The sequence below is a fragment of the Eumetopias jubatus genome, unplaced genomic scaffold (assembly GCF_037043125.1).
Source record: "Eumetopias jubatus isolate StellerSeaLion01/CBP00866 unplaced genomic scaffold, mEumJub1_p1.0 scaffold_11, whole genome shotgun sequence".
NCBI lineage: Eukaryota > Metazoa > Chordata > Mammalia > Carnivora > Otariidae > Eumetopias > Eumetopias jubatus.
The window spans coordinates 115,624,650-115,647,283 of NW_028274817.1; the positions used below are offsets into that span (position 1 = coordinate 115,624,650).

The 22,634-nt window shown below is 42.9% G+C and overlaps 1 pseudogene; it reads left to right on the forward strand.

Moving 5' to 3' along the window:
• The first annotated feature begins 7,666 nt into the window (after positions 1-7,666).
• LOC114218049 (beta-hexosaminidase subunit beta pseudogene) overlaps positions 7,667-22,634 on the forward strand; it is a 75,026-nt pseudogene continuing 60,058 nt past the window's right edge.

Consider the following 22,634-nt stretch of genomic DNA (forward strand, 5'->3'; position numbering starts at 1 on the left):
ATGCCCCTAGCTGACAAGAATATGCTTTTTTTTTTTTAAATAATACTCTTAGTATATGGATCAACTATGGTCAGATTTCCTGCTGGTAAAATTTTCAAGCCAGCTGGAGGACACCTGAGATTTCTGGTCCTGAGCTTCCCAATAAGGCTGCAGCTTACGTTTAGGGCCCAACACGCTCCCAGAAGCCTGCAGAGGGCTGGAGTGGCTGGAGAATGGATGGACTAGATTGACTCATTTTCTGTTCTCTGGCAAGGATCATGCCAGCATCGGCAGGGGCAGCCCATGTTAATGAAGTTCTCATGTCTCAAGGATAGCTCCTTCCGGTTTGCAGGTTCAAGGCTACTCTCAACTGGTGCTGAAAAAAACATTAAATAAATTCTTCTCTTTGAGTATAGCTGACACACAATGTTACATTAGTTTTAGGCGTACAACGTAGTGGTTCAACTTCTCTATACCTTACGCTGTGTTCACTCTAAGAGTAGCTCCCATCTGTCACCATGCGTCGCTATTACAATACCATTGACTACATTCCCTACGCTGTACCTTTCATCCCCAAGACTTATTCATTCCATAACTAGAAACTGTACCTCCCACTGCCCTTCACTCATTTTGCTCAGTATCCTCCCTCCTCCCCTCTGGCAACCATCAGCTCATTCTCTGGGTTTATAGGTCTGATTCTGCTTTTGGTTTGTTTATGCATTTGTTTTTTTGAGTCCATGTATGAGTGAAATTATGTGGTATTTGTCTTTCTCAGTCTGACTTACTTCACTTAGCATAATACCTTCTAGGTCCATCCATGTTATTGCAAATGGCAAGGTCCATCCTTTTTTAAAGCTACATATTATTACATTGTATATATTTATATGTTTATATATGTGTATATATATATATATACACACCATATCATATATATACCATATATATAAAAATATACATACCATATCTTCCTTACCCATTTGTCTATCAATGGACACTAGGTTGCTTCCATATCTTGGCTATCGTAAATAATGCTGCAATAAACACAGGGGTGCATGCATCTTTTCGAATTAGTGTTTTTGTTTTCTCTGGGTAGATACCCAGTAATGGAATTATTGGGTCATTTGGTATTTTTTTTTTTAAAGATTTTATTTATTTATTTGACAGAGACACAGACAGCGAGAGCAGGGACACAAGCAGGGGGAGCGGGAGAGGGAGAAGCAGGCTTCCCGCTGAGCAGGGAGCCCGATGTGGGGCTCGATCCCAGGACCCTGGGATCATGACCTGAGCCAAAGGCAGACGCTTAATGACTGAGCCACCCAGGCGCCCTCATTTGGTATTTCTATTTTTAATGTTTGTGAAACCTCCATACTGAAAAAAAATTTTTTTTAAGATTTTATTTATTTATTTGACAGAGAGAGACACAGCGAGAGAGGGAACACAAGCAGGGGGAGTGGGAGAGGGAGAAGCAGGCTTCCCGCTGAGCAGGGAGCCCGATGCGGGGCTCGATCCCAGGACCCTGAGATCATGACCTGAGCCGAAGGCAGGCGCCCAACGACTGAGCCACCCAGGCGCCCCTGAAAAACATTTTTTAATGAGCTACATGAAGTAGACACTAATTAAGTTTTCTTCAAAATCTTCTGCTCTCTGTGCACATGGTTAGACCACTTGCCCACACTCCTTGAGGTTAGTTGTGCCTATGTGACCGAGTGTGACTGGCAGAACGTAGACAGAAGTGGAAAATGGCCACCTCCAGCCCCAACTCATGAAAACCTCCATTGCAGTCCTCCATACTCCTCTTCTGGTAGGCTGGAGTGGAGGGCACCTTGTGGAGGACATTTTGGGAGCTACACCTTGAAGATAATGCAGCCACAAGATGGAAGGAGTCTGAGCCCTGAATCACCACTTTGAGAAAAGCTGCGTGACTGGTTACGCTGCGTTGAAATGTTATGTATCTGTTAAGACAGCTCTAGTGTTCCCTCATCTAGTCGATGGTATGCGGAACTGGCACAGACTTGATTGATGCTGGAGCGATTCTGCTATGGGAGAAAGGTAGAACAGAAGGGCATTCCATGTGAATGGTTTACACCCTCACCCATGTATCACAGTACTACCTGGAGGGCTTGTCACAAATTCAAGTCCCTGAGCTTTGCACACAAGAGGGTTCCATTTGGCAGAGCTGGGAAGAGGCCCAGGAATATGCATTTTAATTGGTAGCCTACCTGATTTGGATGCAGGTAGACCAGGAAGACATTTTGAGAAATGGGGAGAACATGGTCTATCACAGTGCTAAGGGGATGTTTGTCAAATGAATAATTAAATGAACAAGGAGCAGGAGAAGGGAGAGCAAAAATGAGATTACAAGTGGGGAGACACGAGAAAGGAAGTAAACAGCTGGGGAGACCCTAGCCCTGAGGCACACGAGAAGGTGGGGACATTTTGTCACAGGTGGCTGTGGCTGATGATGGCAGACAAAGCATATGGAGTATGCTCCTGAGCTTGCCAGCCCTAGTTTCCCCAGGGGAAGCCCTCTGTTTCGAGGAGCCTGCTTTTTATCAGGCGTTTTATGTACATCCTGCTGTCGCTGTCCTCTGACAAGCTGCTCCTCTGCTAGATGCATTTTCATGGCTAATGGCACTGACTTTTTTGGAGATTCTGGGGGCAACAGAACACAGGGGACACTGTGTGGATAGATCGAAATCAGTCACCACATGCGAGTGTTTGCTCATTTGTGGCACAGATTTAATTTAACCCGAAGAGATAAGATCTCTCTGGTCCCGCAGCCTTCTCCTCTTGCTTTCCTGATGCCCAGGTAATAAATTTGATTTGCTGAAATAAATACCATTCTGTCCCTGAGGGGGCTGGAAGGAAATCCACCCAGGGCTCGTAGGGTGCTCATGGCCAAGCAGGGTCAGGCAGAGAGCTGGCACGGGGGCAGAGGGGCCGGGGTGGAATGCACCTTGAGTGACGTGAGCAGATGCCTCTCCGAGACCGGAAATGGCAGAGACAAATGACAGAACGCGGGGATGCAGAGCACGAACAGGGCGTGCCAGGCGGACGTCCACTCCAGCAGGCTGCTTGACCACAGGCGCGGGTTGTACCACACACGCCTTTCCGATCGGGCTGTCTGAACCTTCTTGTGTCCTCTGCCAGTGTCCTCATCAGCTTCTGAAATGCCTTATGTCCAAAGGTCACCAGTTGGTCCTTCATATTGTATCGTCAAGATTTCGAGGTATGCTGGTGCGCCAGATGAACATTCCTCCAGGAATGTCATTTAGAATTAATCTTCACTTCTTAAAACATCAGGATAGAAATATTGTCACTCTAATGCCACATCGGTCCATTATAAAAAGAGCTCCCGTTTATGAAGCACTTAATGTGTGGCTCCGTTGTGCAGAGAACTTGACATATGTTGCTTTGTCTGGTTCCGACAGTGACCTCGCGAGACCGAGACCTTGACGCTATGAGGCTAGAGTCAAGGAAACTGAGTCTTAGGAAAGTAAGAAACAGGTCCAAGGTCTCAAAGCTGCCAAGTCAGTATTCGAACCTAAGCATGAAGGTAATTGTTTTAGTATCAACATATTAGAAAAATTATATTATGCTAAGCGAAATTAGCCAGGCAGAGAAAGACAAATATATGTGGAATCTACCAAGAAAAAAAAAGCCAAGAGTAGTATGGTAGCTACCAGGGCCTGGGGGTGGGGGAGATGGGGAGATGTTGGCCAGAAGCTTGTAAGCCTAGACTTGTAAGATGGGAGTCTGGAGATCTAATATATAGCATGGTGACTCTAGTTAGTAATACCATGTTGTGTATTTGAAAGTTGTTAAGAGAGTAGACCTTAGGTGTTCTCAGTGCACACACACACACACAAATGTAACTATGTGAGGTGACGAACGCATTAACTAACTTGATTGTAATCATTTCACAAAGTATATATATTTCAAATCATCACATTTTACCCTTTAAATATATCTGATTTCCCTTGTTAGTTATACCTCAGTAAAGCTGAAAAAATAAAATGTAAACTCTTAAAAAATTTTTTGGCTAACTTTTATTGGGGGAGACACAACAAACCTTTAGACACATCATATCCATTAATCTTACCAACAGCCCCGTGGAGTAAGCATCATGGTCGTCACATGGAGATGTCAGAAAGAAAGGACTGACAGATTAGGTGACTTGCCCAAGATCGTACAACTCTTAAGTAAGACAGAGCTGTGCTATGTTGATCCCAAGGGTTTCCGGCTGGACCTTCAACAGCTCTTCTCTGCTGACTGTCCTGTGAGTCAAGCTGCCATTTGGACCCCAAATGCTGATGTCCTAGCCTGTCTGCCAGTTCTAGGCACCCCTGAGGGAGGGTATCCTTTATTATTTAACACTCCAGTTTCTAAGTTGTTGATACTGCTGGAGTTAGGAGGCTCTGGGGAGATGGTGTGAGGGGCCTGGGAGATTAATTTTGGTGGAATTTCTGGCAGAAGGGAATGTGAAATGGTGGATGCTTCAGAGACTTAAAAGAAATTGCTGTGTGTGTGTGTGTGCATGTTGATTTCCTTCTAACACTCTTGGGGGCTGACTAAAGGAAAGCTATTGGATGTTTGCTCGAGCCCCAGGGCCGTCCCAAGAGTGATAAAAAGCCTGTCTGAACTGGGGCCGGGTATTTGTCTGAAAAAGGAAGTCAGGCATGTATAGAAATATACACGCAGCGGGCATCAAATGGGGGCAAGTGTTTAATCTGCCTTTTGAATGGATTAGCGGTTGGCTTTAAGAAGGCGCCTCTGACTTGTGGCTGTGTAGACCAGGAGGAGAGGCCATGCTACACAATGAAGATGAGCACCGAGGAGGATTTAGTTGTATATCTGCAATCGGCACAAAAGAGCCGTACAATTATTTCCAGGGCAAGCCAGACTTCCTCATGTCAAACTGGGAGAGAAAAAAATCACCCACCTAGGATGCTTTCTATCAGTGTTGGAAAGGGTTTGCTTTCAAAAGCAGCGTGGCATAGAGCTGGGCTGCCCAGTACAGTGGGTACTTAGCCCCATGTGGTCATGGAGCACGTGAACGGTGGTCGTTTCAAACGGAGCTGTGCCGTAAGGGTTAAGGATGCACCGGGTTTCAAAGTCTTAGTAGGAAGAAAGCCAAGTATCTCCTCGATAACTTTTCAACACTGATCACATGCCAAAATGACAGTGTTTTGGCTAAATTGAACTAAATAAAATGTTAAGATGAATGCCACCTGTTTACTTTTTTAAATGCGACCACATGGAAATGTGAAATTAGGCATGTGGCTTGCACTGTATTTCTGTGGGAAGGCAGCGGTCTAGACTGTGAGCAGGGCTGTGAGGTCCAAGAACATTGGACTGAAATTATCCCTGCCCCTCACTTGCTGTGTAGCTCTGGCAGGAGAACACCCTTCTGAGCTTCAGTTTCCACTTAACGTGCGTTGGGCAAAAAACTGTCTCTGCTTTTGAGTTATTACGATGGCAAAGTACCGGGTATATTGAAAGTGTGGGCAGAGTGGCCCACCCTAGATAAACAGTTTTCTTCTTCCCTCCCCTCTTGCCACAGATTTTGAAAACCTGGAGGGAAATGATTTTGGATTTTGAATCCCATAACCTGGCAAACTACCATTTAAGTGTCAAGAAAAATTAGGCCTTTTTAGAGATGGCAGAGACTCATGGAGGCACTTTGAAAGTGCTACTTGAAGATGTTACTTACAGGGGCGCCTGGGTGGTGCATTGGGTTAAGGGTCTGACTCTTGGTTTTGGGTCAGGCTGTGATCTCAGGGTGGAGACATCAAGCCCTGCATTGGGCTCCGCGCTCAGTGGGGAGTCTGCTTGAGATTCTCCCTCTCCCTCTGCCCCTCTCCCTGCTCTCTCTCTCTCTCTCTCTCCCTCCCTCTCAAATAAATAAAGCTTTAAAAAAAGTTGTTACTTACAGTGCCACCAGAATGAAAACAGAAGCCATGAGAGAGATGTAGCACCAGAATCGCAGTGGTCAGCAAAGTACCAGAAAAAGCTATTGATCATTGTACATGATTATGGAGGAAAAAGTCAAACGATAATAGTAACACTAATGATACAACCCAGGATCTGAAATCCTAGCTGTCAGAAGGGAAATGAAAGGGAAAGAAGGAAGTGAGATTTCCGTGGTGTTCAGGAGGAGGATCTAGATGCTGATTGCCTTTGAATGTGACTTAAATAGTATAATTTTAAGTATGTTTTTGTTAAAAATTTAAAAGTATCAAGTAGCAAAATAGAAAAATGATGACCATTTCAAGATTGCTAGAATTAAGTGGAACAAAAAACAGTGTATCAGCACAATGGTAGGCGAGCAAGTAAAAAGAAGAAATAAGGGCAAAGTCATGGTAAAGAGAACAAATGAAGTAAGATGGCAGGAATCAATCCAAGAATATTAACAGTTGCATTAAATGTAGATAGGTTAAATACACCTTTTTTAAAAAAGGAAAAAGAAAAACAGATTGTTTGAACAATTAAAAAAAAAATCTAGCAATATGCTCTTTACCAGAAATAGCTTTAAGGTGAAATAACATCGAAAAATGAAAAAGTAAAGGTTAGAAAAGATATATCATCAAATGCTAAAGGGGAAAAAACAAGGGCAGAAATATTAATACTCTTAAGAGTGAAAGTCAAAAGTAGTAAGAGAAAAAGAGATGATGCTGACAACAGATTCATGTCTTGAAGATGATATAATGGCTCTGAACAGCAGAATTTTGAAATAGGTACAGGAAAAACAAATAGAAATACAGAAGAATAGAAAACTTGCCAAACATATTGGTAGAATTTAACACAACTTCCCAGAAACCAATATCTACAACTCAAAAGCATCGGTATGTAGAGCTTTTCATTGTGCATTTGTGAAGTTTAGCTTGATATATTTTCATAACCAACAGATTGACAATAACCTTCTTTCCAAACATGTATGACAACCAATTCTCCAGAGCAGAAATCACAGGCCATGTTTTCTGATCACCGTGCAATAAAATTAGAAATTAATGACAAAATAAAAGCCAAAATACCCCCAAATTACTTCTGCAATGAAAAGGACATGAAAGCAAATTATGAGGTTAATCAAGGTCAATGACAGTCCTACAAAAAATAAAACATGGCAGGCTGGGGCTGCCCGGGTTGCTGGCGCTGCCCGTGGTTCTGGCTCTGACCCCTGTCTCTGCCCGCAATCCCCTGTCTCTGCCCCGGGGCCAGGCCCCGTGGCCTGTGCCACTCCCAGGGCAGATGTCTCCGAGCCTGCTGCACCTCTCACCCCAGAACTTCCACATCAGCCACAGCCCCTCGCTCACCACCACCCTGCATGCTCCCTCCTGCAAGAAGGGATTTAAGGAATGCGTTTGTTGTGATGGGCACCGGGTGATGTATGGAAGTGCTGAATCACTATATTGTACACCTGAAACTAATACAGCACTGTATGTTAACTAACTGAACTTAGAAAGAAGTGTTTCGGTGGTATCATGACTATATTTTTGGTCTCTACAAGTGGCACCGTGGCCCTGCTAAACTTAACACTGCAGTCGAGTTACAGCAACTTCTAGTCTCAGGTGTCCTTGACTCGGAGTGTGATGTTTTCCCCGATATCTTTGCAGATGAATCTTATACTTGTGAAAGGGCCAGTGGCTTTACTCAAGGCCATGAGTGTGGGGAGTATTATGAGGATACCATGGCTTTTAATAAGTTTAATGTTTTGCACTGGCACATGGTTGATGACCAGTCTTTCCCTTATCAGAGCTTTGCTTCTCCCCAGTTAGGCAACAAAGGAAGCTATTCTTTGTCTCATGTTTATACCCCAAATGATGTCCATATGGTGATCTCATATGCCGCACGACAAGGGATTTGAGTCATACCAGAATTTGATAGCCCTGGACATACGCAGTCTTGAGGAGAAGTTCAGAAAGACCTCGTGACTCCATGTTACAATGGACCTAAGCAGTCTAGGACCTTTGGAGCCATAAACCCTATTCTGAATTCAACTTACAGCTTCCTGTCTAAATTCTTCAAAGAAATTAATACAGTGTTTCTAAATCACTTCATTCACTTGGGAGGAGATGAAGCGATATTTAAATGTGGGGAGTCCGATCCAGAAATCCAATTATTTCATGAAGCAGAAAGGCTTTGGTGAAGATTTTAGAAGACTAGGATCTTTCTACATTCAGAAGCTTTGGGGTCTTGTTTCAACCATAAACGGGGGTCCATAATCCGGCAAGAGTTTTTGATGATCGTGGGAAGCTTTGGCCAGGCACTTCAGCTCAAGTATGGAAAGATCAAGTGTATGGTGAGGAACAGGGTGAAATCACAACAGCTGGCTTCCCTGTGGTCCTTTCTGCTCCTTGGTATTTAGATTTGATTAGTTATGGACAAGACTGGAGAATTCCTATAATGTGGACCCTCTTGGTTTTGATGGTTCTCAAGAACAGAAAAAACTCATCATTGGTGGAGAAGCTTGTCTATGGGGAGAATTTGTGGATGCAACTTACCTCACTCTGAGATTATGGCCTTGGGCAAGTGCCATTGGTGAGAGACTCTGGAGTCATGAGGACATTAAGATAGAGAGGGTGCCTAGACCAGACTAACAGTTCACCACTGCAGGATGGTCAGATGCGGAAGATCTGGAGAGCCTTTTTTTTTTTTTTTTTTTTTTTTACTGGATATTGTAACCATGAGTACAAAATATAAAAATGAGCCCAAAGAAGAAAATAGGAGGGGACAAAGCCCACAGCAATCTGTACTACAATCAACCTGACTTTGAAATCATAGAAATTAAGATTTTGTATTCTGTTTTTGAATAAAATGTATATATTTAATGATTGAAAAAAAAAACCACATGGAGTACAGCCAAGAAGAGTGCTTGAAGAAAAATAGACAGTTATAAATACATTTCCTAGAGAAGCAGAGAAAATGAAATTAGCAGTGAAATCTAAAACCCAATAAAAGAACAACAGAAAAACCTTTTAAAAAGTAGAAATAAATATAAAGGCAAAGCAGATATTAATGGTATTTTTCTAACAATTATAGTCAATCAATATAACACAAACCTGATTCTTTTAAAGGATCTCCCAAATAGTCTATCCTTTAACAAGTGTGGTGTCAAGAAAAAGAAGACATAGTTAATTTTATACTCAGGTGCCATTTTTTTGAGTAATTGCTCCAAAACCTCACAGAAGCTCACATAGCTTTCATGCTTTGTAAACTATTGCAGAGCATTAACAATCTGAAAGGATTCCAAGCTCACTTTTTAATGCTACTATCGCACTGACAGAAAAATCAGAAAACTACCCCCCGCCTCCACAGCATTTGGCCAACCTCGCCTTCGAGCTCGTATGCAAAATCCTAAGTAAATTCAGCATTTTACATTTGGCAGTGTACTAAGCCAGAAGAAGGACTAGAATGCTATTTAATAATCTGTAAGGAGTGGTAGCATTTAGGGACGGGCCGGTGAAGGGGTTTGGGCAGTGATTTGGGTACTTTGCTGTTCAGCTCCTCCGCACTGTCCAGCAGAACTTTCTGTATGAGGAGAATGTTCCGTGTCTGCACTGTCCTGCTCAGGAGCCCCTAGTGACGTGTGGCTGTGGAGCCCTTGAAATGTGGCTAGTGTGATGGAGGAAATGAATCTTTCCTTTTACTAATGTTTAAAATCTAAATAGCCATGTATGATTAGTGACTAATGTGTTGGAGAGTGAAGCTCGATATACCTTTATATTGTTTGAAAAAGCACCTAATTTTTTTAACAATAAAAATGTCTACCTCTGTTATGGTTTAGGTTATGCTGGGATGACAGACCACCCGAAAAAAATATCTGTGACTTAACAAATACTTGTCTCTCTTATTGCACGTGTTCTTCATGAGCTGGCTGGTGGGCTCTGCTCCATGCCTTGTCATCCTAGGACCCAGGCTGATGAAGCCTACGCCTGCAGCTTTACTGGTCACCGTGGTAAGAGGAAGGAGATGATATGGGGTCTCACAGGGGCAATTTAAAGCCTTTCTCCTGGAAGGAATTAACACACATCCCTTTATGAATTTCACTGGTCAAAGCGAGTCTCATGGCCACCCTGAGTCCAAGAGAGTAGGGGAATACAAACAGAACCTGTGCCCAGAGAGAGGTGAATTTGCACATAACCCTAAAGTCTACCACATTTGCATCATTTCCTTTTTAATTAAGAAAGGAAGAAGGAAAAGCCAAGTGACAAAACTGGAACTCAGACCTCTTATGCTAACATTCATAAAAGCTAAATCAGTATTTGAAAGTTACTCACCTACCCAACTCCTCATTTAAGTAAAACACAGTCATCTTCAGGGCGCCTGGGTGGCTCAGTCGATTAAGCATCTGACTCTTTATTTCGGCTCAGGTCGTGATCTTGGCATCGTGAGATCAAGCCCTGTGTGGGGCTCCATCCTGAGCTTGGAGCCTGCTTAAGATTCTCCTTCTCCCTCTGCCCCTCCCCACTTGCGCTCTCTCTCCCCAAAAAGACAAAAATATCAAACAAAAACCCCACAGTCATCTTTATTTGTAGAGTTGGAGAACTTAGCATATGCTGAAAACATAGGTTGTTGCTTCTCGAGCTATTTTGGTTGACTACCTGGGGAAAAATTTCAATAGGATTTAACAATTCTTATCTGGTAAAGCATTCAGGCTGATACTGAATACACATCTGGTTTTTTTCCCCAAATAATAATTTATTTTGAGAAAATATACCAATTACTGATAATACTATGATTAATGATATTTCTGCAACAATGGTGCATGTGTCTTCTAGTAATATGATAGTGAGCAATTTTGATGGCGTCTGGAAAATTGGTAGAAGTGAGAATTTACTGCTCATTTCCACTCTTCAGTGACTGCAAATGAAATCAATATCATATAAGAAAGTATGAAATACTTATTGGAAAAAATGTGAAGGTAAATGAGCCAGGAATTTGGGCTACACTAACTCTAAAGAATGAGTCTCTGGGTCCCTGTAAGAACTGATTTTGCTTACTATGCACAGGTTTGAGTGTTATAAGAAGCTAATGTGGGGAGAAAAACTCCATTTTACCTATGGAACCTTACTTTGTCTTGTTGGAGTCTAGGCACTAATGGGAGAATACGTTACTGACTATAGAATAGAACTTCTAGAAAAGGGACATTGTGTTTTATTGGTGACTGCTTCCTGCACCTGTCTGTGTCAGCACACTGCCTAGCCAGGTCCTACACTCACCTGGTGATACTATTTAAGTCTCCTTTGTGCTGTTGAGCAGTGCTCAAAATTCAGCGTGTTTCAAACCAGACCTGTGTCAGAGCACTTAACCCTTTGAATGGGAAGGAGTTAACTGAAGGTGTTGAAGCCCACTGTACAAACAGCTATACTCAAACAATGTTAGGTGGATGGAGCTTGTTGCCACAAGAAATACCATCCCTTGGAAGAACCGTGGACATCTCAGTAAGATGTATCTGGAAAGGCCTCCTTAGAGGGCTTACGCTTGTGCAAAATCCTCTAAGGAGGATTTAAGAAATCAGGGCCTCTTCTGGCTTGCCTGTTACCAAGGAGCTGTGACAGTTTGGTGACTGGGTATTTTTAAATGATGTTTATTTAGGAGGCAGGAGGATTAAACAAGGCTTGAGTGGTCATTGGTAAAAAGCATGTTGATCATAAGAGAGGAATGTTTCATCATTTCTGTGGTTGTGGATTGGCCTTGTCTGAGCATCATTCTTTTTTTTTTTTTTTTGTCAGCTTTGCTTATCGTCGCTTGAGAATATCGGGATTGGCTCCAATAGGGGTGTTTTTCTCAGGCGCATGGCGGCCTCCATGTTTAGGACCTGCCCCTCATCTCCTGTGTTTAATTACTTCAGTAGATTTGAACTTCAGTGGAATTTCAAAGAAAGAGTGCATTGTTGAGGTATTTGGAGAAAAGAGGAAATTTACCAGATCTCAGTAAGGTGTCGTAGGGTGTAATAGGGCTTCCGGGAGAGGACAAGTATAGACAAAGAACCTGAAACAGACAACTATTCAGCTGTATAAAGGAGCTGTTTCTAGATGAGTGCCGGTACATGCTAATCATCATTAGGTGGCGCCTACTCATCACCTGTATGCACCTGGATGAGGAAAGTGGTGGTTGCGGAAATGGCCCCAGTTCCTTCCTCTTCCCCACATCCTTACTTTTGACTTTGGACTTGGCACATGATTTGCTTTGGCCAGTGGAATTTTCAGCAGACGTAATACAAGCAGAAAAGACTTCTTTGAGGAAATGAATTAAAGCCGTGGTTTGAACAATGGGAAGGGATCAGCTGGGCAAAGGAAGGGGGCAGCCATGGGAAGCATGAGCTATCCAGGAAGAAGGAAGAGTACTTTAAGAGATCCAGAAAAAGGGAGCACAGACCTCGATGGAGAGGGAATGTGTTGAGACTGACGGGAAAGGCAGGGCCTAGAAAGTACTCATCCTCTACAAGCTGCATGACAGATTTGGGGATTTCTCCTAACAGTAACGGAAAGCTATGGAAAAGGTTTAACCTGGGAGTGGCCCGATCTAATTTACTTTCGTGAAAGATTGCTTTGGTTGCAGAGTTGTTATTATAATTAGAGATACAATTTGGGACAAATGAGTCCTAGCATTTTTCCCGTCTTTGTCAGGGTGCCATGCAATACAAATTGGCTCTCTCATTTGTTCTATTAAAATAAATGACTTTGTTTAGGCAAAGTGGCTTCTGGACATTATCCCAGAGAGGGGTTAGAAGGGTTCTTCATAATATTCTAAATTTACTAAATGAAAATTAGAGACCGGCCAAGAGGATTGATTTTGGGGTGAGCCAACAGTCCTTGGTGGCACTGGGCCAAGCAAAGGAGGGCCATTAGGCTGGGCTTAGAAGGTTGTGGCCGTGGGTAATGAGGGGCTGCCATTTTCTTCCATTGGTGACTCATTGTGGAAATGAGGTTGATAAGAATAAATAGAACTTTTCTGCATGAGAACTAAAAAGCACAACCCTTTCCAGCGTAGCCTCTTTCTGATTATTCAGATTTGGATCTCATCTGGAGGTACACTTTGAGGCTATGTCAGACGTCAGAACATTAGATTCTCTCATTTAGAAACTCAAGAGGGCTGATATCACGTAGCCTTTCATAGGAACACAAAATTAAGACAAAAGTGAGATCAGATGACACGGAGTCTCAGAAACTTGAAGTTCTGAGGACAGGAAATAAAATGACAAGAAGAAATTTGGCTTGCTTTTTAAAACTGGCTGATTTGTTTTTAAAAACAAAAAGTTTTTAGAAACATTCCCAAAATGGGCTTGTGGATTGCTGATTTTACTGGTTAAGTTTTGGGGCCTGGTTTATCTTTATGACCTGATGTATCCATGTTTTTATTTCCAGAATGAATGACTTATGAAGGGAACTTTGGTGGCACCAAAGTTGTCTGCAGGCTAAAATGTTATGTACTTGTTAGGAGAGCTCATTTTTAGGAAGTGGAATTGTGCAAGCATAAATTGTATTAAATGTTGACAGAGGGCGCCTGGGTGGCTCAGTCATTAAGCGTCTGCCTTGGGCTCGGGTCATGATCCCAGGGTCCTGGGATCGAGCCCCGCATCGGGCTCCCTGCTCGGCGGGAAGCCTGCTTCTCCCTCTCCCACTCCCCCTGCTCGTGTTCCCTCTCTCGCTGTGCCTCTCTCTGTCAAATAAATAAATAAAATAAAATAAAAATGTTGACAGAGGTTTTAAGAGTTTCTCAGGTTTCACCCTGTTGACATTTTGGGCTAGATAATTCTTTGTTCTGTGCCTCGTTGGATGCTCAGCACCATCTCTGGCCTCTATCCACTAGATGTCAGTAGCACCCCCCCCCCCCCCCCCCCCCCGCAAGCTCCCGCCAGGAGTGACAAATAAAAATGTCTCCAGGCATTGCAAATGATGCCAAATCACCCCAGGTTGAAAACCGCTGGGTGAGATACTATCTGTTTTTGAAAAAAAGGCTTCTTGATATGTTATCCTGTGGTTTCCATCATGGCCGAAACTGTGAGTGAGCACAGGGGTAAAGTATCAGAGGGGCTTGTTGGCATTTTGGAAAATTTTTCGCTGGCCTCTGATGAGGAAGAATGAATTTTAAAAATGTGTGTGTGTGTGAGTGTGTGTGAGAGAGAGTGAGAGACCCTCAAGATTACTTTTTAAAGAGTTTGCAAAGGTCTCATGATTCCATGTATCTTGTGCATGTGACAGAGCATGAAAAAATAAATATTCGTTGAATGAAATATTCATTAAAGTCAAGTTTGTTTTTTCTATTTACCTTTAGATATTAGAACAGGAATTGAGAAATGCTGTGGATTACCAGGATAAAGGGCTGCTGACTGAGGTCATGTGATCATGTTTAAGAACACGTAGGAAGGGCCAAATAAAACTGGTGACTACAAACAAGTGATAAAGGAAATTGAGAAGATGGTTTTAGAAATGACTTTCGTTTAAAGAATTACTGGAATATGAAATGCAGAATGAGGCTCCCTAGAGAAATAGCTTAAGTCACCAAGCATCAAGTAATTTGAAATAGGGAAGGGTTGACTCATAGCATGTCTTTGGAGAGTTTGTCTAGCCCTGAAGTATACTGATGGGAAGACTAGCCCAGAGAAATTAATGAGAGAAATGTACATGTCACCAAATTATCAAAAACAGCTAAAGGTAAAAATGGAGAATACAAGCAATCCATTCTTTCAAAAAGAGTGAAACACCCAGGTGCCAATAACTCTGTAAGGTGCTAACATGGAGTCATCCTCCTATAGCTGGAAGAGGCCCAGACTCCCCACCTGTGGCTAAAGCTGGATGCAGAAGGAATGACAGCAGAAACACACATGAGCTTCTGGGAAGCAGAGCAGAAGGAGGCCTGATTTCTGCAGGCAAGGGCCATCAGGGAGGGCTTGTTGGCAGAGAGGGCATCAATCTAAGTCCTTTCTTTTCCTCTCCCAAGGAGCTCTGGAATTCATTCATTCAATTCTAATCCCCCTTCCATGTCTTCTATCCTCTGTTACCTGGATTTCTATCTTCTGACTGGTCAGTCCATGCTCTGCATGCAGCCGTAATGATGATTCTGAGAAACGAATCTGATCATGTCACTCCCATCCCCATCTCTGCCCTCGCCCCTTTAGTGACTTGTCATCCCCTCCCGAGCAAGCCAGTTCTGGTCTGTGCTCCTTTATTAAGACCTCTCTCTCCCCACTACCCCTAAGCTCTCTCCATGCTGAAATTCATTTCAACCAAAACCTGCTCCACATCCTGTGTCATAAGGAGAATGCAAATTACAATAGCAACGAGACACCATTACACACCTATTAGAATGGCCAAAATCTGGAACACTGACAGCACCAACTGCTGGTGAGGATGGGGAGCATTAGGAGCTCCCATTCATTGTGGGTGGAATGCAGAATGGTATAGTCGCTTTGGAAGACAATTTCTTGGTTTTCTACAAAACTAAACATACTCTCACCGTATGATTCAGGAATTGCACTCCTTGGTATTTACCCAAAAGAGTTGAAAACTTATATCTACACAAAAACCTTGCACATGGATGTTTATAATAGCTTTCCTGGTAATTGCCAAAACTTGGAAGCAATCAAGATGTCCTCCAGTAAGTGAATAGATAAACTGTGGTCCATCCGGCACACCTTGGAGACATTGCAGGTTCGGTTCTAGACTACTGCAATGAAGTGATTATCACAATAAAGTGAGTCAAGTGAATTTTTTGGTTTCTCAGTGCATAGAAAAGTTATGTTTACACTATAGTGTAGTCTACTAAATGTGAAATAGCATTATATCTAAAAAAAACTCCCAAGGTACATACCTTAATTAAAAAAATGCTTTGTTGTGGGGCGCCTGAGTGGCTCAGTCGGTTAACCGTCTGCCTTTGGCTCAGGTCATGATCTCAGGGTCGGGGGATCAAGCCCCTTGTCAGGCTCCTTGCTCAGTGGAGAGTCTGCTTCTCCCTCTCCCTCTCCCTCTGCCCCTCTCCCCCACTTGTGCTCTCTCTTAAATAAATAAATAAAATCTTTAAAAAAACTTTTGTTGCTAAAAACCGCTGACCCTCATCTGAGCTTTCAGCCAGTGATAATCTTTGCTCGTAGAGGGTCTTGCCTCTACCCAACGTTAAGGGCTGCTGACTGTTCAGGGTGGTGGTTGCTGAAGGCTGCGGGGGGGAGGGGCCTGTGGCAATTTCTTCAAATAAGATGACAATGAAATCTGCTGCATTGATTGTTTCTTTCATGAAAGATTTCTCTGTAGTATGTGACCTGTTTGATAGCATTTTACTACCCACAGTAGAACTTCTTTCAAGATTGGAATCAATCCTCTCAAACCCTGCCGCTGCTTTATCAACTAACTTTATGTCCTAGTCTAAATCCTCTGTTGTCATTTCAATGGCCTTTACCACATCTTCACCGGGAAGAGATTTCATCTCAGGAAACTGGTTTCTTTGCTCCTTCATCAGAAGCAACTCCTCATTCATTAAAGTTGATCATGAGATTGCAGTGATTTAGTCCCATCTTCAGGCTCTACTTCTGATTCTAGTTCTCTTACTGTTTCCACCCCATCTGCAGTCAGAACACACACAGCACGTATTGATTAAGTTTGCCATCTTATATGGGTGCAATTCGGGGTGCCCCTGAACAATTACGGTAGTAACATCAAAGATCACTGATCATAGATCCTCATGACAAGTAGAATAATAATGAAAAAGTTTGAAATATTTCAAGAATTACCAAAATATGACACAGGGACATGAAGTGAGCAAATGCTGTTGGAGAAATGGTGCCGATAGGCCTGACACAGGGGTGCCAGAAACCTTCAATTTGTAAAAAAAAAAAAAAAAAAAAAAATGCAGTATCTGCAAAGTACTATAAAGTGAGGCACAATCAAACGAGCTATGGCTGTACTTTCAGTTTCCCCATTTTACAGATGAGAATACGAAGGCTCAGAAGTCAGGGTGGACCTTGTTCTAGGTCTAGAACTAGAATTAGGGTTACACAATATTGATTGTCCAATTGCTCTTAGATGTTGAGTGCTAAAATGATCTGCTAAACTTAAGTCTCAGCTTTGTCAGTATAGCACCAGCTTATCTTCCAGTCTATGGCATGAATCAGTTACAAAGATTTAAAGAAGGATTTGTACTTGAACTAAGTCTTAAAAACCAGGGGATGTTACTCTAAGAGCAATCAGTCAGAGGAAGACAAATATATGATTTCACTCATATGTGGAATTTAAGAATCAAAACAGATGAACGTAGGGGAAAGGAAGGAAAAATAAAATAATATAAAAACAGAGAGGCAAACCATAAGAGACTCTTTAAAAAAAAGGATTTTATTTATTTGAGAGAGAAAGAATGAGCAGGGGGGAGGGGCAGAGGGAGAGGGAGAAGCAGACTCCTCCCTGAGCAGGGAGCTTGATGTGGGGCTCGATGTGGGGCTCGATCCCAGGACCCTGAAATCATGACCTGAGCTGAAGGCAGATGCTTAACCAACCGAGGCACCCACCATAAGAAACAAACCGAGGGTTGCTGGAGGGGAGGTAGGTAGGGGGACGGGCTAAATGGATGATGGGCACTAAGAACAGCACTTGCTGTACTGAGCACTGGGTGTTGTATGTAAGTGATGAATCACTAAAGTCTACTCCTGAAACCAATACTACACTAGATGTTAACTAACTTGAATTTAAAGGAAAAAAACACAAACAAACCAACCAACCAACCAACCCAGGGGCTAGCTAAGATCTGAATTAGCAAAGGAAACAAGGAATGGCCATGCAAGGGAAGAGAAGCAACGTATGGAAAAGTAGGAACATTAATACTTGACCAGTGGCTTACATATTAACTTCAAAAACATGATTCACTGGCTTTTTGTTTTAAAGGAATAATGGCCCCAGATTTCCATTGCCTACCCTAGCAAATCTGATCAGTTACCAGCTTGCCAAGAAACCTCTTGGTCCCTTTCTTCCCTGAGACGCAAACTCCAGACATGTTAAGACATGCGGTACTGTAAATGGTTAAAGGCAGAGATAATAAAATATAAAACCGAGTCTTGTTTTGAACTTTTCCAGGGAAAACAATGGAAGCCTTCACACAGAATCTACTCAATAAATACGGTCTGAAAGTTGAGATGCAATTAACATGTTAATGTCCTCCGTGATGCAATCAGTCTTATCAATTACAGCCACCGCAGCCCTGAGCACCTTGTGAAGAATTGCCAATAAAAATACTAAAATAAGCTTTGCACAAGATGGGAGTATCATGACATCTGTTTTCAAAATTACTTGGCTGTAATTGTTGAATCTCATTATAGTCGGTAAAAATTGTGTTCTTTCACCTGGGATAAGAGCATGTGCTTTTAAATAGCATCACTTCAGAAATGAAGAGTAGCAAATCCATGCTAATTACACTGTTGTGTCGTGCCTGCCATAAAGAGAGGATGCGCGCCAATGATTTGTATCAGTAAGGACGGTTCTGGCTATAGGCAGAGATAAAGCTCACATCAAATCGACTTAGGGAATGAACGTAATAGCATGTGCAACAGGATGTCCAGAAGTAGAGTGAGCTTCAGGGATTCAATAGTGCCATTAGGGACTGGAGTTCTTTTGCTTTCTTCCCTCTGAGGCTTTGCAATTTGCAAAAAAAGAGAAAGAATTTCCTCTTGAGCCTGTGGGGCTGGCCTCGTGCTAAGGCCTGTTCCTGTGGTTACTGGACGCTGATGGGTGGCAAATCTGCATCCCATCCACTCTCGTTTGCTTCTGTCAAGTGAGCGGAGGCTCCTCCTAGGTCTCTCCTAAAACCGAGGAAGCTTCTTTCTCAGGTGTGCTCAGCAAGCCTCTCCTAGCATCTCTCTTTGGTCCAAACTGGGTTAGGTATGCCCAGATCTGAACGAATGACTGGCAAGAGGGATGGAATTTCCATGGTTGGCTCGGGGCTGGGGGTGGGTGGAGAGGGGAATGGATTCTGGAGAATTCCCCACAATATCCACCATACTGTAATGTGTTTTTGGCTCACTGTTAAACCTTCGTGGGACGGTAAGGAAGTCCTCTCTGGAAAATGGCAATAATCCCAGGAATTATGATTTAATACCACAGCCAAGTCGGTCTCCTTGGATGCGTGGCAGGCCATCTACATTAGGAGTGGGAGTGCTCACCGTCCCATCACTTTCCGTAGCCCCAAAGACTTTTGTGGCAACATAGGCCGTGCTCAGAAAAGCAGCCCCTTCAGCAAACTTGCCTACATCTGTTCTCTGATCTCATTGTCCCTTTCTTTCACTTTGACATTTGCAAAAAGGAGGGGGGAGTTTCTTCTTAAAACCAGGGCCCATGGTTCATGAGCTTTCTCTCTACTCAGTGTCTAGCAACACCACATCATTTACCTTTACCGCTGTGGTCCACCCTGTTCGGGTATACAAATAGAGTTTCGGATAACTCTGGAAAAGTGTGGGTTCAAAACAATAATTGCTTATTGGTTGGTTGCCGTACAGTGAAGCTAATTCACGAGTGTAGTCCTGATTGGGCCACAGTTATAAATCCTTAGGGCAATGCCTCTCCCCCTTTCATGTGCATACACATGACCATAATCTTGCTGGAGCCCAGATTCTGGCACAGTGAGTCCTCAGAAAGGATTATGTGAATGTCAGTCGGAGCAGGGAGAGCTCGGGGAGGGCATGATGAGATGATGACACCTGAGGACAAGGGTGGGAAGAATAAAATAGGCTTCAAGGGAGGTCACCTTGCAGTTGTGTATGCTATTCCTAGAGAGGGTGGAGGACTGAAACAGGGGATTGGACCGGCTCTCTGTGGTCCACGAGACTTAGCGCGGCATACCCTTCTGCCCACACAAGCCTCCATCGGCTATAACAGACGGCCTCAGGTATCCAGGTTGCTTTGATTTTTTTCCTCTCTTGCATTTCCCGGTTCTAGATCTCATATTGAGTAATATACTGATTCACAGTACTGCAGCTAGATCATTTACTTGCCAGATCCTTCGCACAGTTTTCCAGTTGGCCACCTGACCTCAATTCATGGCACTTGTCAACTTGCTTGTGTAGGTACCTGCCAAGCACCGGTGGGCCCCTGAAAGATGATACCCATCTGCTCCTCTGTCTTCTGGTGTGACATTCTTCGTCACATACCTGACCTCAGCCTCTGGGGACCCCAAAAGAACAGGTCTGCATGATCAAACCGGAGGGCACACCCCTCTCCAATATCTTCCGTATATCTTTTCCACTCTCCGTTTGAGACGCATCCACACAGGCATGATGTTTGTGAGATCTAGAGGGAGTCTCTGTCGCTTCAGTGCCCCTTGCTGGAGGGGCCTCCAGGACCATTCGAGTGGATTCTTGCTTCCCCATTAGACCAGTGTTAGGAAGAGTGATCGGCAGAGAACGATTCTATTTCTTTCATCCAGTTCAGTGCCTCTTCCAAAATAAGCATTTCCTTTTAAGCAGTGCTGGAAACCATTCATTCAGTTTCGGCTTGAACTCCTCTGAGGCAACCCAGTCCCCCCCCCCTTTTTTTTTAATATTTTGACAGCTCTATATTTTAGAAGTTCTGTATTCTTAGCTGGGAACTGGCGTCACTCTTATCTCCTCGTCACTTTGGCTCTAATGCTAATTTTTTTCATTCCTCTTTCACTTGGAAATCTTTCAAAAATTTAAAGGCAGGTATCAGTTTCCCTAAGGTTTCTCTTAATGGGTTCCTTTAACGGTTCCAAATCTAACATGATTTCTATACTTTATTATCTTCGTAACTCTTGCTTGTGTCTCCTTTATCATTATCCATCTCAATATTGCCCAGGACTTTACCCAATAAAATTTAAATATTAGGACCAGTCCCTCTTTTGATGGGAGTACTAGATATTAACCCAGAAAAAGAATCATTTGCATCCTTGCTTGCTTGTTTAAGCAGCCAGTTCACAGCACAGACTTTTATGGCATTTAGGCCCAACTAGAACATCTAAAACATCCCGGTTTTTTCCTTTCTTTTTCTTTTTCTTTTTCTTCTTGTTCTCTTTTCTTTTCTCTTCCTCTTCTTCTTCTTCCTCTTCCTCTTCTCTTCTTTCTTTCCTTCCTTCCTTCCTTTTTCTTAAATAGGAACAGCTATTAGATAAGCCATTTCTCATCCCAGGAGGTAGTTGACATAGTACAAAAAGCATGGTGCTTAGAATCAGAAGACATGCGTCCAAGCTCTGGCTCTTACCACTTACCAACCTTGAACAAGTCACTGTCCTCTTTAGGCCTCCCATTTTTTCACCTGGAAAACAGGACTCTTCAGAAGATCTGCCTTACCTAACTGATGGGGTTCTTTGGAAAATCAGGCAATACATGTCAGGCACTTTTCTTGATTGAAAACATGATATGGATTTTAGAAATCCTCAGGTGTTATTCCATGCCTGTGTTATTCCATTCGTTAAGCCAGCGCCTGTTCCGTTACCCCATTAATCCCATACCTATTTAATTCTTGAAGATATTAAGTCTGAATTAATGCATCAAGATACTTCCTGAGTTCAGAAAGACAAAGTGAGTTAATGAGTTTTGAACACAAGTTTTAACCCAGGGTTTATTCTAAACCAATTTCAAGATGATCCTTCTCCTTTTAATGTCCATTGTTTTTTTTATAAAGATTTTATTCATTTATTTGACAGAGACACAGCGAGAGAGAGGGAACACAAGCAGGGGGAGGGGGAGAGGGAGAAGCAGGCTTCCCGCGGAGCAGGGCGCCCGACGCGGGGCTCGATCCCAGGACCCCGGCACCATGACCCGAGCCGAAGGCAGACGCTTAACGGACTGAGCCACCCAGGCGCCCCATTGTTTTGGTTTTTGTGCTTGTATTTTTAGAAGAATTTAAGGCAAAAAGAGAAATAAAGTGTAGGAAAAAAATCTGTGAACAAAAGTTGGTGTTTTGTGTGCTATTTTTATGTTCGTGTTTTTACGTGTCTGATGAGCAGAACATCGCAGATGGAGTCGAAATCCCCTTTGTTCTCTTTCTGGTCCCGTCCCCCATCCTCTCCAGAGTCAACTTCCAGCACAGAGGGGCGTGCACCCTCCCTGTCCGTGTTTCCGTGTTTGACCACACAGATAGACATCTGTGAACAACATATCATAGTGCTGTGTATGTTTAAAATGACACAGAGGCTATTGTACTATGTACATCACACTGCAAATTGCTCTATTTACTCAGTGGTATGTTTTGGAGATCTGTGTTGAAACATATAGTTCATGTATTCATTCTAGGCAACGTGTTCAATCTATGCACATAGCATACTATATTTATAAATTCCTCTATTGCCCAATAATTAGGGTGTTTCCCAGTTGTTTTGTGATTAAAAGGTGCTACAGTGCACCTTATTCTAGAACCCTCCTGATGTTTCTGTGCCGGACTTTTCTTTGGGGTTGATCCCTCAAAGTGGAACTGTGGAGTTCCAGGCCATGCACGTTTTTAATGATAATAAATGCTGTCGGATTGTTCTCCAAAATTCTTATGTCCATTTTCACTTCTGCCAGCAGGGATGAAACTTACTTTCACCTCACATCGTTGTCAGCCCTTTGGATTTATGCGTTTGAAATAGCGTCTCATCTTAAATTCTGAATTTGAGGGTTTTTAAATTATATTTATTAGGCATTTAGGTTTCCTGTTTTGTAAATTGCCTGTTCCTGTATGAAT